The 15,035-nt window shown below is 34.0% G+C and overlaps 1 long non-coding RNA gene across 1 annotated transcript; it reads right to left on the bottom strand.

Moving 5' to 3' along the window:
• Positions 1–434: 434 nt before the first annotated feature.
• Positions 435–1,526, bottom strand: LOC128286612 (uncharacterized). The gene is made up of 2 exons (XR_008277231.1): positions 1,440–1,526; positions 435–708 (listed from the first exon to the last, which is right to left on the bottom strand). It is a non-coding gene; the product is annotated as an uncharacterized LOC128286612 (long non-coding RNA).
• Between the last annotated feature and the right edge of the window lie 13,509 nt (positions 1,527–15,035).

The raw sequence follows: 15,035 nt of genomic DNA, 5'->3' as shown, positions 1-15,035 counted from the left end.
TTGTGCGTTACGAATTGGATATCTCCTGTACAGGGCTTCAATACTAATGCCGTTTATTTCTATAGAAACTAGACTCAGAGAGGAATCTACACATATATGGAATGACTCCTAATTATCTCTGGTTAATTTACAATGATTTTCCAAAGTTGGAACAGGGGATCCAGAAACCGTTCTGGCCCTATTTCACAAGAACTTTAAAATCTGTTAACTTATAACTCATATAACCATTTCGTTTCTTCCATATGAAAGTAGATTCATCAAGGTACACTTACATAATTTATTTGCTATTTAATACCATTCCTACTATTTTTAGTGATTTTCACATCCACGTCACTGCTGCTGTCAGCATCTGCCTTAAGTAGGCTTTACCTATTTCATACTTTCCATGATTCAATTGGCCCTTCTTACATACATAGCACAAAGCGTGATCATGATTAACCATTCCAATGGCTAATCGTTTCAAAATAATTCCATACCTCATAAGGGTCAACATACAAACGATTATAGTTCTATGCTAAAAACGTATATAAGCCATTTTCGCATGGCTATTCAAGTTTACACAAACCGGAAGGTACATGACCTTCAACAAAGGATGGTCCTATACATGCCATTTCAAAGTTCAACCAAAATTTGTACCAAAATGGGGCTTCGATAGTGTGGATGACTTCGACTTCTTTGATCCCGAATCCGATAGCTAACGAGCGAAACCTATAAAACAGAGAGCCAAAGCAACGGGTAAGCATTTTAATGCTTAGTAAGTCTCAAGCAATGAAATCAGCTTTGACTAAGGTATTTTATTCACATGGCTAATTAAACCACTTTACTAATTCACATTCCCATACTCATACTTATTTCACATCACCGACCCTTATGTTCATACACAAAAGAACAACTTAGCCCAAGGCGGTAGCTCGTTTATCAACTTAGCGATACTTACTTGTAAGAATTCAATTAGTACAAGCACATACAAACATACCTCATTGCTGGAATTTTCACAAGTGTATAAGCTGAAATTTTCACAGCAAGATTGCTCACTTCCGAATCACATACTTTCGGATTTAACCGGATATAGCGACTCAAGACGATTGCCTTGGTCATAACCCGGATTTGGTGACTTGCACAAAGGCCTTCGGTCTTAGCCGGATATATCAACTCGCACGAATGCCTTCGGTCTTAGCCCGGATATATCAACTCGCACGAATGCCTTGGTCTTAGCCCGGATATATCAACTCAGACGAATGCCTTCGGCCTTAGCCCGATATATTTCCAATGTTCACTTACATATATATCAATATTCAAGACACGTCCATAGTTCATTTTCGTTACTAAAGCTCTAACACAAAATATCTATCAACCTTTACTATTTCGGCTCAATGGCCACACAAACAAGGAGCATAGTTTTGATATAATTCAAGTAGGGTCATCACTCGAAGACTTACCTTGGATGTTGTCGAGCGATTTCGACGGCTATTCAACTACTTTTTCCTTCCCTTTATCGGATTTAGCTCCCCTTTGCTCTTGAGCTAATTTACACAAATTTAACTTATTAAAATCTCATCATGATGGCTTATGGCCGAATATGACAAGGAGTGTAAATGGTCATATGGCCATCCTTTAGCTCAAATACACAATGATCATGCACATTTTTACATCACAACAAGCAATTCAATACATTCAAACATCAACGTGAAGTTCAAAGTACTTGGCCCTTATATACATTAGGCATCAAAGTTGTATATGTACGAAATCATAAATCGAACTCAACACATTAGTTAATATTCCTCTTAGTCAATTTTCTAAGCCAAGAATAGGCATCAATATGCTTGCCTCAAACCGAATGCATGCACACTAATTACCCTCATGTGGCCGAATATACACTTAATACCACACAAAAAACAGCATACATTTTACTACTAACACATTACATATCGTAATTCATTGCACATCTCTTATTTACTTCATAATCAACACATCATCACAAGCGAATATACACTTTGAATTAGTATATATGTCATACCAATCCATCATGTGCAAACATATATTCATGTAGGTGCAAGGGCGAATTCTCAAGTGGCTTATATCCAAATATATACACATTTCCAAAGCTTAAATCTTACTTACCATGCAACATGCATGAATTATACTTATGGATATATCATGGCGAATACCACAACACCACACCATTTCAATTTGGTCATGGTGAAACAAAGAACTTAGTATCTCATTCAAAAAAATGCTAAAAGAAAATCTAAGAATCTTCAATCCTCCATCACATGTATCACTTTCAAGCTTGTTATTTAACATGCAATGGCATTAACACCACATTCACTTTGGCGAATTTCATTCCCATGACATAACAAGGATTTGAACCATGGGCTAACAAGAACATTAAGCTAGCAACTAAAAACATGCATGAACCTCAAACATACCTTAATCTTGATGCAAGTTTAGCCAACCTCTTCCTAATCCTCTTCCAAACCAAGTATGAAGCAAAACTCCTTCCTTAACCTTAGTATTTTCGGCCAACAAGAGAGTGAAAAGAGATGAACAAAATTTTTCTTTCTTCCTTTAGGACATTCGCCAAGCTATGGAGGAAGATGGACACTTTTTTTTTTTGTTTCTCATCTACTAACATTAATTGTTTATTCCATAACCCTTATTTTATTCTTTCCATCATAACCCATTTACCAAACATGTTTCATGACATGATTTTTGCCCATAAATCCTTGTCATGGCCGGCCACTAGCTATGGGGAAATTTGACATGCAAGTCCATTGTTTTGCATGCATCCTTTAATTAGTCATCACACATTTCCCTCATACTTTCAAAGTTTATTACTAGGTCCTTTCTAGTGAAATTCACATCTATAATTCTAAATCAAAGCATAAAAAATATCACACATGAGTTAACACACATTATAGGCAATAAAATAAATATTAAATTATTTTTATGCCTTGGTTTTGTGGTCCCGAAACCACATTTCGACTAGGGTCGTTTTAAGGCTGTCACATACACTAGCTTGTTATCTCCAGGCTGATGCATGTCCCAGACATGTCTTACACTAGCTTTCATCTCAATGCCGATGCATGTCCCAGACATGTCTTACACTAGCTCTCATCTCAATGCCGATGCATGTCCCAGACATGTCTTACACTGGCTCTCATAATGTAGCCGATGCATGTCCCAGACATGTCTTACAGTAGCACACATATCACCCAATGTCATGGCATGAATATCCAAATTTATTCCTAATGTTCAATCGGGAGTCTTTATTACATTAATTTCTCAACATGCATACTCATATTCAAAATCAAAACAATTTAGGCAATCTCAATTCAATCACACATCATAACAATATAGTTGAATTTTTAACATACAACTTACATCGGATTACAAAACGTAGGCGACTAGTCTATTTAATCTACTTGCTTGGCATTCCCCCGGCCTAGGTTCGGATTTTGTATTTGTTGATCTAAAATAATAAAAATTCAATCATTTAATCACTAAATAAATTTAGACAATTAAAATTTCATATTTTTCTTAAAATAACCATTTTGCCTTTAGACTTTCACAAAATGACCATTTTATCCCTAAGCTTGAAAATTGGTTTTTATCTAATTTCTTCATAACTTATGTAACACCCCTAACCTGTACCTATTGCCGGAGTGGAGTTATGAGGCATTACCGATCATATCACAACTCATACAAATATGCATTACATTTTACAACTTGAAGTTTTAATGACATTATTACTCGTAACTTAATCTAATACCAAACTTAAAATCATATCATTCATAACACAACATAATTAAAACTTGACCCAACATATGTTAAAACAAACTACATATATATAGAACATATAACAAACCAACAACTTTATTAATTTAATATCAGACCTATTTTATTTTTATTTTAAAAGACTTGCATATGTGCAAATTTCCTGTCAACCAAAACAAGTTTCAAAACTTCATTTATGCGGCATGAATACATTAGTTAACATGAATTTACATATTTCACACATTAATACAAGTTAATACATCCATTCGAATATATATATAAAGGCACCTAATCACATTTGAATAAAGCTTTATAGCAAGTCAAATTTATGGTTTAATAAGCAACCAACACCTAAAAGATGCAACTATGTTTGAAGCCCAAACACATTTCACCATATTGACTTAAACCATTTTTGGACACATATAATAACTCAATACCAAATCATACGCAAATTATTATATCCACAACCCAACTTTTAACCACAATTAACCTATCGTTGTATACCTAATTTGCTTATATAATAACAAGTTTAAATCTTCATAATGCACATGTTAACTAATCCTTTGATCGGTTATCAAATATAACCTCATTCGGTCACACTAATACCAAGTCACATGCTTAATAAGTGAATCACACACCCAAACCAAATTTACTACCACATAATTTTAGCATATATAATTATAAATCATTCCACTAGCAACTTGGCTCTTAATTATCGAACCACAAACATCATGTCAAAGCATTTGTATATGTTTCACCCTTCACTATCCAAATATAAAGGCACATCTTTTACTATTTTCAAGCCAACTTGCATGATAAAATACACATCTTATATAAGACAATATGGAAAACAAATTCACATATGCTTCTATCCATACAAAACCTTAGCCAAACCATAATCATGTATGTCCAAAGTCATCAACCACTTCAAACATATAATTCCTACCATAAATACTATGTATTCATGGTACATGACATCATAACCAAAATGCATATAAACTATAAGCAACATAACTAAATTCAAACGTAAAAGTTAAGCCATTTTCGCATGGCTTAGATTACACATAACCAAAATCCAACATTTCAAAAGTATGTTCCAGCCTATACATGCCATAATTCAAGTTCAACTTATTAAATACCGAAACAGTAGATAGTGTGATGAACTTTGCTGACGATCCCCGAGCTCGTAACTTGATCCAAGTCTATAAAATAGTCTAGCTATACATGCCATATTATATACTATGATAGTGTGATGACTTTTGACAACTGAAAATGTGTTTTCGTATAGTAAATGGATCCCGACAGAGCTGTAGCTGATGATGTCGAGAGTGTACAGTGCCAGTTGAATCTTGGCCGATCTTAAGTGGTCGTGAGGGAGAGGCTAAACAAGCCTTCTATCAAACGATGAATGAGTGGTTTACTCAATATATTCGAACTAACCCGGCTACACAACAACCTCCACCCCTAATAATCCATCTCCGATACCTATGGTACCTTCGAAGATTGATCCAATGAGATTTAACAGGCCTCTTGTAGATAAAATCAGAAAACATGGGGCCGAAGAGTTTAAAGATAGTGATGATGATGATGCTAAGCGGGCTGAGTTGTGGCTTGATAATACTATCCATGTCTTTGACGTGCTATCTTGTACTCCGGATGAATGTTTAAAGTGTGCCATATCTTTATTACGAGACACTGCATATCACTGATGGAATACACTAGTATCGGTGATCCCAGAGATAGTGACCTGGGAATTCTTTCAAACTGAGTTTCTAAGAAATACATCAGCCAGAGATTTATTGACCAGAAACGCAAAGAATTTCTGGAATTGAAACAGGGCTGTATGATCGTAACTAAGTATGAACGGAGATTTGTGAGACGAAGTTGATATGCTCGTAAATGTGTTTCAACTGAAGCTATCATGTGTAAAAGATTTGAAGACGGTTTGAATGAAGACATTAAATTGTTGGTTGGTATGCTTGAAATCAAAGAGTTTGTAGTACTTGTTGAATGAGCTTGTAAAGTCGAAGAACTTGGAAAAGAGAAAAGAAAAGCTAATTTCGAAGCCAAAGATTCCCGTAAGAGATCAACAAGTAAGACTTTTCACTTAGTATCAAAGAAGTTCAGAGATGATTCTAGTCGATTTAAAGCTACTTCAGACTTTTCAAGACGAGATCGAGACCAACCTCCTCTGAGATCACCAGCCACTTCGATTGCTAGTGTTGGCAATGATTGGCAGAACAGACTCGAGTATAAGCATTATGGTAAATGGCATTCTGAAAATTGTAGATTGCATGATCAGTCTTGTTTTAAATGTGGATCAATGGATCATTTTATTCGAGATTGCCCAATGTTAGCCAAGCAAAACATTGTTCAGAATGTGAGACCGAGTAACATGTCAGTACGAGGCAGACCACCCAGGCATTCGGGTAATGTGAGTGACAGTCAGAGAGGGATGAAAGATTCAGAAGTTCGATTTGAGGCTCATGCACCTTCTAGAGGATATGCTATACGAGCTCGAGAAGAGGCTTCTTCCCCAGATGTTATTACCGATACTTTCACTCTTTATGATACTAGTGTTATTGCATTGATTGATCCTACATTAGTATCTAGTAGGACTTTGCTTGGTGAGTCTACTGAGTTTGTGATTCGAGTATCAAACCCCCTGGGACGATGTGTTCTGGTTGATAAAGTATGTAAAAATTTCCCATTGATGATTCGAGATTCATGCTTTCCAGCTGATTTGATGTTGTTACCTTTCGACGAGTTCGATATAATTTTGGGCATGGATTGGTTGACTTTCAACGATGCTGTTGTTAATTGCAAAAGAAAGACCATTGGTTTGAGATGTCAAACAACAAGATTATTCGGATTGAATCTAATGATCTGAATGGTTTACCAGCAGTAATATCTTTGATGTTAGCTCGGAAGTATGTGAGAAAAGGTTGTGAAGTTCACCTTGCTTATGTGCTTGATAGTGAAGTAACTAAAAAGAAGATTGAATCTATACCAGTTGTGTACGAGTATCCGGATGTGTTTCCTGAAGAATTATCGGGTTTGCCACCTATCCGAGAGGTAGATTTTGGTATTGAGTTAGTACCGGGGACGACTCCGATTTCAATAGCTCCGTATCAGATGGCACCTATTGAATTAAAAGAGTTAAAAGCACAGTTGCAAGAGTTAATAGATAGAGGTTTTGCACGACCGAGTTTCTCTCCCTGAGGTGCGCCAGTACTATTTGTGAAAAAGAAAGACGGAACTATGAGAATATGTATTGATTATCGCCAGCTAAATAAGGTGACTATAAAGAATAAATATCCGTTGCCACGGATTGACGACCTGTTCGATCAGTTGAAAGGGGCTTCAGTGTTTTTGAAGGTAGATGTGAGATCGGGATATTATCAGTTGCGAGTCAGAGACTCCGATGTGCCAAAAAAATATTTTTGAATGAGGTACGGACATTATGAGTTTCTGGTTATGTCGTTCGGACTTACTAATGCACCTGCTATTTTTATGGATTTGATGAATCGGATCTTCAGGTAGTATTTAGATTGATTTGTTGTGGTGTTCATTGATGATATATTGATCTGCTCCCGTGATGAAACCGAACATGTCGAGCATTTAAGACTTGTGTTACAGACTTTGAGAGAAAAACAGTTGTAAGCAAAGTTTAGTAAATGTGAGTTTTGGTTATGCGAAGTTAGCTTTCTGGGACATGTTGTTTCAGCATCAGGTATTCGGGTTGATCCAAGCAAAATTTTAGCAATACTTGACTGGAAACCTCCGAGATACGTTTCTGAAGTCAGAAGTTTTTTTGGGACTTGTTGGTTACTATAGACAGTTTGTGAAAGGTTTCTCTATGATTGCAACCCCGATGACGAAGCTGCTGCAGAAAAATGTTAAGTTTGAGTGTCAGAAAAGTGCCAGAAAAGTTTTGATAAGTTGAAAGCCCTTTTGACCGAAGCTCCAGTGTTAGTTCAGCTAGAATCGGGTAAAGAATTTGTTATCTATAATGATGCATCTTTAAATGGTTTGGGTTGTGTTTTGATACAGGAAGGCAAAGTCATAGCTTATGCCTCGAGATAGTTAAAACCGCATGAAAAGAATTATCTGACGCACGATCTAGAATTGGCAGCTATTGTGTTTGCATTGAAGATATGGCCCATTATTTGTTCGAGGAGAAATTTCATGTTTATTCTGATCACAAAAGCCTTAAATATTTGATGATTCAAAAAGATCTGAATTTGAGACAACGCCGATGGTTAGAATTGTTAAAAGACTATGAACTTGTGAGTGACTATCACCCAAGAAAGGCTAATGTTGTTGCTGATGCTTTAAGTCAAAAATCTCTGTTTGCTTTGCGTGTAATGAATGCACATATGGTTATATCAGATGATGGTACGATAATAGCTCAGTTAAAGACAAGACCATTATTTATTCAGCAGATTTGTAAAGCTCAGAAGGTCGATAATGATTTGATAGTAAAGCGGGCTCAATATGATTCGAACGTTGATTCAGAGTTTCAAGTAGATTCTGAGGGATGTTTGCGGTTCAGAAATCGAATATGCGTTCCTACAAATACAAAGTTGATTTAGATGATTTTGAACGAAGTTCATAACAGTAGGTTATCTGTTCACCCAGGTAGTACGAAGATGTATAATGATCTGAAACAACACTATTGGTGGCAAGGTATGAAACGAGACATTTCTAACTTTGTATCGAAATGTTTAGTTTGTCAACAAGTAAAAGCCGAGCATCAAGTACCTTTTGGATTGCTTCAGTCGATCATGATACCTGAATGGAAATGGGACCGAATCACAATGGATTTTGTATCTGGTTTACCGATGACACCGAGCAAGAAAGATGCAATCTGGGTTATTGTAGACAGATTGACTAAATCTGCTCACTTTGTTTCAGTTCGTACAGATTATTCCCTCGATAAACTTGTTGAATTGTATGTTTCTTAATTTGTAAGACTACACAGAGTACCTATTTCTATTGTGCTAGATAGAGATCCAAGATTTACATCGCGGTTTTAGAAGAAACTGCAAGATGCATTAGGTACTAAACTGCATTTTAGTACTGCTTTTCATCCCCAGACAGACGATCAATCCGAGCGAATCATTCAGATACTTGCGGATATGTTGAGATACTGCATTCTCGAGTTTGAAGGTACGTGGGAACGATACCTACCTTTGATTGAATTTGCATATAATAACAGCTTTCAATCGAGTATCAAAATGGCACCTTACGAGGCTTTGTATATTGTAAATGCCAGACACCATTGTATTGGACTGAGCCTAGTAAAAATAAGATACTTGGGGTCGATTTGATCAAAGAAATTGAACGGAAAGTGAAAGTGATCCATGAAAGTTTGAAAGCAGCATCAGATCGTTGTAGTCATATGCGGATTTGAAATGAAAAGATATAGAGTTTTAAATTAGAGATAAATTCTTCTTAAAAGTCTCACTATGGAAGAAAATACTCAGATTGGGTCGTAAAGGCAGATTTATTGGGTCGTATGAGATTATTGAACAAATTGGGCCAGTTGCGTACAGATTATTGTTGCCACTTGAGTTAGAAAAGATCCATAATGTATTTCATGTTTCGATGCTTTGGAGATATAGATCCGACCTCTCGCATGTGATTAGTCCATCAAAGGTTGAGATTCATTCAGATTTTAAAGAATTATGAAATAAGAAAATTCTGTTAGTGAAAGTGCTATGGCATAAACATGGAGTCAAAAAAGCGACTTGGGAGTTAGAGGATTCAATGAAAGAATGTTATCCCAACCTATTCACCGGTAAGATTTTCGAGGACGAAAATCCCTAAGGGGGGAGAGTTGTAACAACCCGATTTAGACCCTAATCAAAATGATGGTTTCGGGACCATAAATCTGAGTTAAAAAAATATTTAAAAATTATTTTTTGTGTTTATTATATGTGAATTTGCATGTGTGAGAGTTTCGTATGAAAATTTGATTGTTTTTGTGCTTAATTTAATAAAAGGACTTAATCACGTAAAATGAAAACTTGATAGTTTAATGTATAAGGGCTGAATTTTTGTTGTCTTTTCAAATGGAAGTACTTATGTTGTAATTAGGCCATTGGCTATATGAGTGGACGGTTGTAGACATGTTTTATATGGTTTTATAATTAAAATTTTAAGGTTAAATATGTAAAATAATAAATGATATATATGATATATTATAACATAAAAAAATAAAGCCATGCATTTTGTTCATACTTTTGACCGAAACTAAAAAGAAAGAAACGAAACTAAAGCTTGGCATATTCGGCCATTTCTCAAGCTTAATTCAAGGATAGTTTGGTTTCGATTTTTGATAATTTTTACGTTTTTGAGATTATTGCTTCGAATACTATCCGAACCATACTTGAATTTTTTATTTTGATGAATATTTTGAGTTATGTCATTGATGAGAGCTTATGATTTTTGTTGTTTGATGATGAAATATGAAAGATATGTTTTATATTAATATGTTTTGTATTGGAGTTTTTGATGATTTTGAGTTATTAGGACTAAATTGCAAAAATAATAAATTGAGGGACTAAAATGTAAAATAAATGAAATGTGTGTATTTTTATGTGTTAGATGAACATTCGGCCTAAGCATATTGAATGGAGATTTTGTGTATTTTGTGTTTTATGCAATTAGGACTAATTTGTAAAAGTATGAAATATTAGGGGTAAAATGGTAATTTGCCCATTTATGTGTTGTGGGATTAAATTGAATGAAATTGTATTTAAATGAGGTTAATTTGGAATTATATAGATCAAGAAAAAAAAAAGAAATCGGACTTGGATCGGGGAAAAGCAAAAATAGTCGAATAGCCAATTTACAACGTTCGTCGATATCCGAGGTAAGTCTTTAAGCAATTAAACATCATTTATATTGAATGTAACTTGGTTTAATATGTTTTTTTGGACTCTATAGATTCATAAAAGAGCTAGCCGAATGTGTTTGAGCATAGAAATATTGTATTTGAGTTTAATTCGATTGAGTTATATCATTTGAAAGTACGTATAATCTATATGGAGTATCTGGAGTTTTTGTTAAATGAATTGTGTATGAGACAGCTTTATAATAGTGATATTCGGGCTTTGAGCCTAGCAAGCCTTGTGCTGGTGAATTTGATCGGGCTTTATGCCTAGCAGGCTTATTATCGGTGAATAAAAAAAATCAGACCTTGAGTCTTGCAGGCCTTGTCCCGGTGTGTGATTCAGGCTTATTCCTAGCAGGTTTTATACCGGTGATTTATTTTCAAGCCTATACCTATAAGATTTCAAGTTGATGTGGGAATTGAGCAAGTAAAATTGAGCTAAATGACCTTGTATATTCGGCCACATAGGTATGTACATATGTGCTGTTGTATTGGATCTTGAATATTCGGCCAAGAAGGTATGCACAAATGCGATATTATATTTGAATTTGTATATTCGGCCATATAAGTAAGTACATATGTGATGTTAAATTTGATCTTCCATATTCGGCCATATAGGTAAGCACATATGTGATATTAAATTTGATCTTCTATATTAGGCCAATTGAGTGATGTTGGTATATGAAGTTAAATTTTGTTTTGTGAGTTTGTGTAAATGTATGGTAGTATATTTGGATATATAATGATATTTGGTTTGGTTTAATTAGGTTGATAATATTATTGAAATGTTTATTGCTTATGAATTACTAAGCTAAGTTAGCTTACTTTGTGTGTTATGTTTATATTGTTTTATAGATTTTGGATTCAAGTTACAAGCTCGGGGATCGTCAGCAAAGTCTTTCACACTATCAACCGTTTTTGGTATGTAAATAATCAACTCAAATTATGGCATGTATAGGCTGGAAAATGTTTGAATCAATGGATTTTGGCTTGTATAACTTGAGCCATGCAAAAATGGCTTAATCACCATGTTAATTTCGGTTATGCTTTAGTTATGGTTTGAGTTCACTTTTGATTATAATGCTATATATTATGAAAGAATGGTTTATGTGATAAATGTTATATGTGTGGAAATGGCTTAATGATGTCGGTAAATTTGGAAATGGTTGATGTAATGATCATTGTATGTATACAATTTCATAAGTATATTTAGATGATTCGGTTTTGGTTGGGTATAGATAAAGTATATATATGAAATTGGTTTTTATGTTTGATATAGGTGTTAACATGTAAATGAGCATTTGATGATAGAAATATATATATAGTTCGAATATATATTCAGGGATTATTATGATATTTTAGGTTTTGTAAAGGACTAGAAAAATGGCTTACAAAGGAGCAAGATGTTGATTTTATATATATATGCATATGTGTATTTGTGCGTAATCTAATGAAGCTTATCATTATGATTTGGTTTTTAATGGAAGTGTATATGCATATGTGATGCTTATGTGGTTGGTATGATAGGTATAATTGATAAAGATAATTATTGAGTAGGTAGTAGATAATGCTATATATGCTAAGGGTTAAAATGTCTTGTGATACTATTTATTTGGTTAAGTATGCACACGTTTAGAATTAAGAAAATAAAGTTTGATTTTTATTTTTGGTATTTGCTTGTCAATAAAGTGATGAACCTATAATTCGTATATACAATATGTTTTATAATGTATGTTTTATATTTAATTAATTATATGCTTTACGTGTATATATGAATATGACCTATGTTAGCATGTGAATGTTCGGAACTGTATTTATGTTCAGTAATGCCTTGTGACCCTAGTCCGGCGACGAATTTGGGGTTAGGGGTGTTACATATTCACTACATTTATTAAGCCCTAAATCATCCATAAAAATCTCACATTCATTAGGCTTCATTCAATTGCTATCTAGTTACCAAATTATACTCAAATTCCTCATCTCATAAATAGGTCACAATTCCCAACATTACACAATCATGCCATAAATCACATTTCCAAATATTTTACATTCACCAAGCATACCATGATCATATCACCATAGACATTGAAACATATATGAATATACTTAGGCTTACAACCATGTTAGCTAATATAAGCCAACTTACATGGCCAAATAGCAAAACAAGCCTTTAACGATTACAAGCCATTACATTGACTAAAATCATATCACACATATAACAAAATGACCAAGTCCCTATACATGCCATAAACTCAAAATACTTGAATTCATCAACACCCAAAATGATAGCTTGATAGTGTGATCTTCGGTAATCTCCAACCTGAGCTAGCTTGACGGCACTATAAAACATGGGAGCGGAAAAGGGGGTAAGCTATATAGCTTAGTAAGTTCATATGAATATAATAAGCAACTCTTACCAATCGTTTACCAGGTCTACAATATAAACACAAAACAAAATAGTATAAATTTCTATAAACCTCTTAGTTATAAATTATTCAGTCACATTGTTTGCTATATCAATTTGCATACATAATTTAACATGTCTTGACTTTAGCCTAATAACCATAACCTCTCTATTATAATCGATTACCACAATCAACCAATCATTTCAAACCTCATAATAAACATACACATTAATTATAAGTATTCACTTTTCAAGCATATATTTTAACATCTTTCAATTGTTAAAGCTCATATATTCCCATACTTCCATAGTCATTTTAATAGGCAATTATGCCAATCATGCCTTTTTTATATCTGATAAATTACAATTTGTGAATAAAAGATGCTATATCATAACTCAATTTGGCCCTGAAGCCAATCGCATGATCCTCAACCAAATTTATCATTAATTTCATACGTCACAAGTATAGGCCAAAAATCACAACGTTTTCACAAAATCATTCTCGTGAAAATCATGAACTCGCGATTTCATGAAGTTAATGCATATAGACATTACGCACATACCTGCACCAATTCATAATACTTACATTTTTTTTTCTCTTCTTTGACATACCCGTTGAATTTCCCTTTGAACCACTTGGAATACTAAAGGATACTTGAGAATCTCGTACACAGAGTACCATACCATTGCCATATTCCAGATATGGTCTTACGTGAAATCTCGTATCGATGCTAATAGCTTAGCTATGGTCTTACACGAAGTCTCATATCGATGCCATACCCCGGATATGGTCTTACACGTAATCTTAGTAGCCCTAATGTCATGACATTTGTATCCTATCTATTCCTAAGGTTCAACCGGGACTTTCTCTGTATCGAATCTCTGTCAGTCATTTTCATAGTATCGTACTCAATAGCATTCACATTTCATTTCAATAATATAGCATTAACCACAATTATATCAATTCAGCATTTATATATATATATAATTTAATGCTTATTACACATACAAACTTACCTCGGCATAAAAATAGGGAGAATGACCTAACTGTCAAATACTCGTTTTTCCCCCATTCTAGTTTTGAACCTCATTTTTCTTGATCTATAATATCACATTTAACATATTTAATCATTATACTATTCAAATCATCCCAAAATCACATTATGGCAAAAATTACATTTTTTCCCTTAAAGTTTCACATTTTTACAATTTAGTCCCTAGGCTCGTAAAATGAAATGTACTCAATTTCTTCAACATGCTTGCCTAGTTGAACTTATACATGCTTATAGCAGCCAACATTTTTCTTTTATTCGCATTTTAACTGTAACAGCCCGTTTTTGGGTCAGATTAGAATAGTGGTTATAGGACCACAAATCCAAAGTAAAAATATTTATTTTATTATTTTAATAAGGTCTACAGCATGATATATTAATTATGTAAAAGTTTCATAAAGAAATTTTACCGTTTAAATACTTTATTCGGTAAAAAGGACTAAATCGCGTAAAATGCAAAAGTGTTGTTCTATTAGTTAAAAGTATTTATTAGCTATGGTTTTTAAAGTGAAAGTCCTTGAATGGTATTTAGCACATAAATAAGTTAGTGGGAGATGTTGGCTTGGTATGATGGTAATTACTAAAGTTTTTAAAGGACATTATAGTAAATAGATTATTAAATAATAGTTTAATAAAACAAAAACAAAAATTCCTTTCATCTTTTGTCATTCTGCCACCGGATATTAAGAAAGAAGGAAGCCATGGTTGAGCTCTAAAGGTTCAGCACTTGCATAGTTATATTGGCAAGTGTTTTGAGCTCGATTTTTGATGATTTTTACGTTTTTGAGATCGTTGCTTCGTAATCTAGCTAGCCCGTACCTCTGATTTCAAAGCTGGTATAGTATTTGGATGATGCCATTGTTGAATGTTTGAGTATCTTGATGTTAGATTAATGAGTTTT

This window comes from Gossypium arboreum, chromosome 13 (assembly GCF_025698485.1).
Source record: "Gossypium arboreum isolate Shixiya-1 chromosome 13, ASM2569848v2, whole genome shotgun sequence".
Taxonomy (NCBI): Eukaryota; Viridiplantae; Streptophyta; class Magnoliopsida; order Malvales; family Malvaceae; genus Gossypium; species Gossypium arboreum.
This window is presented reverse-complemented; position numbering and strand designations above follow the sequence as displayed.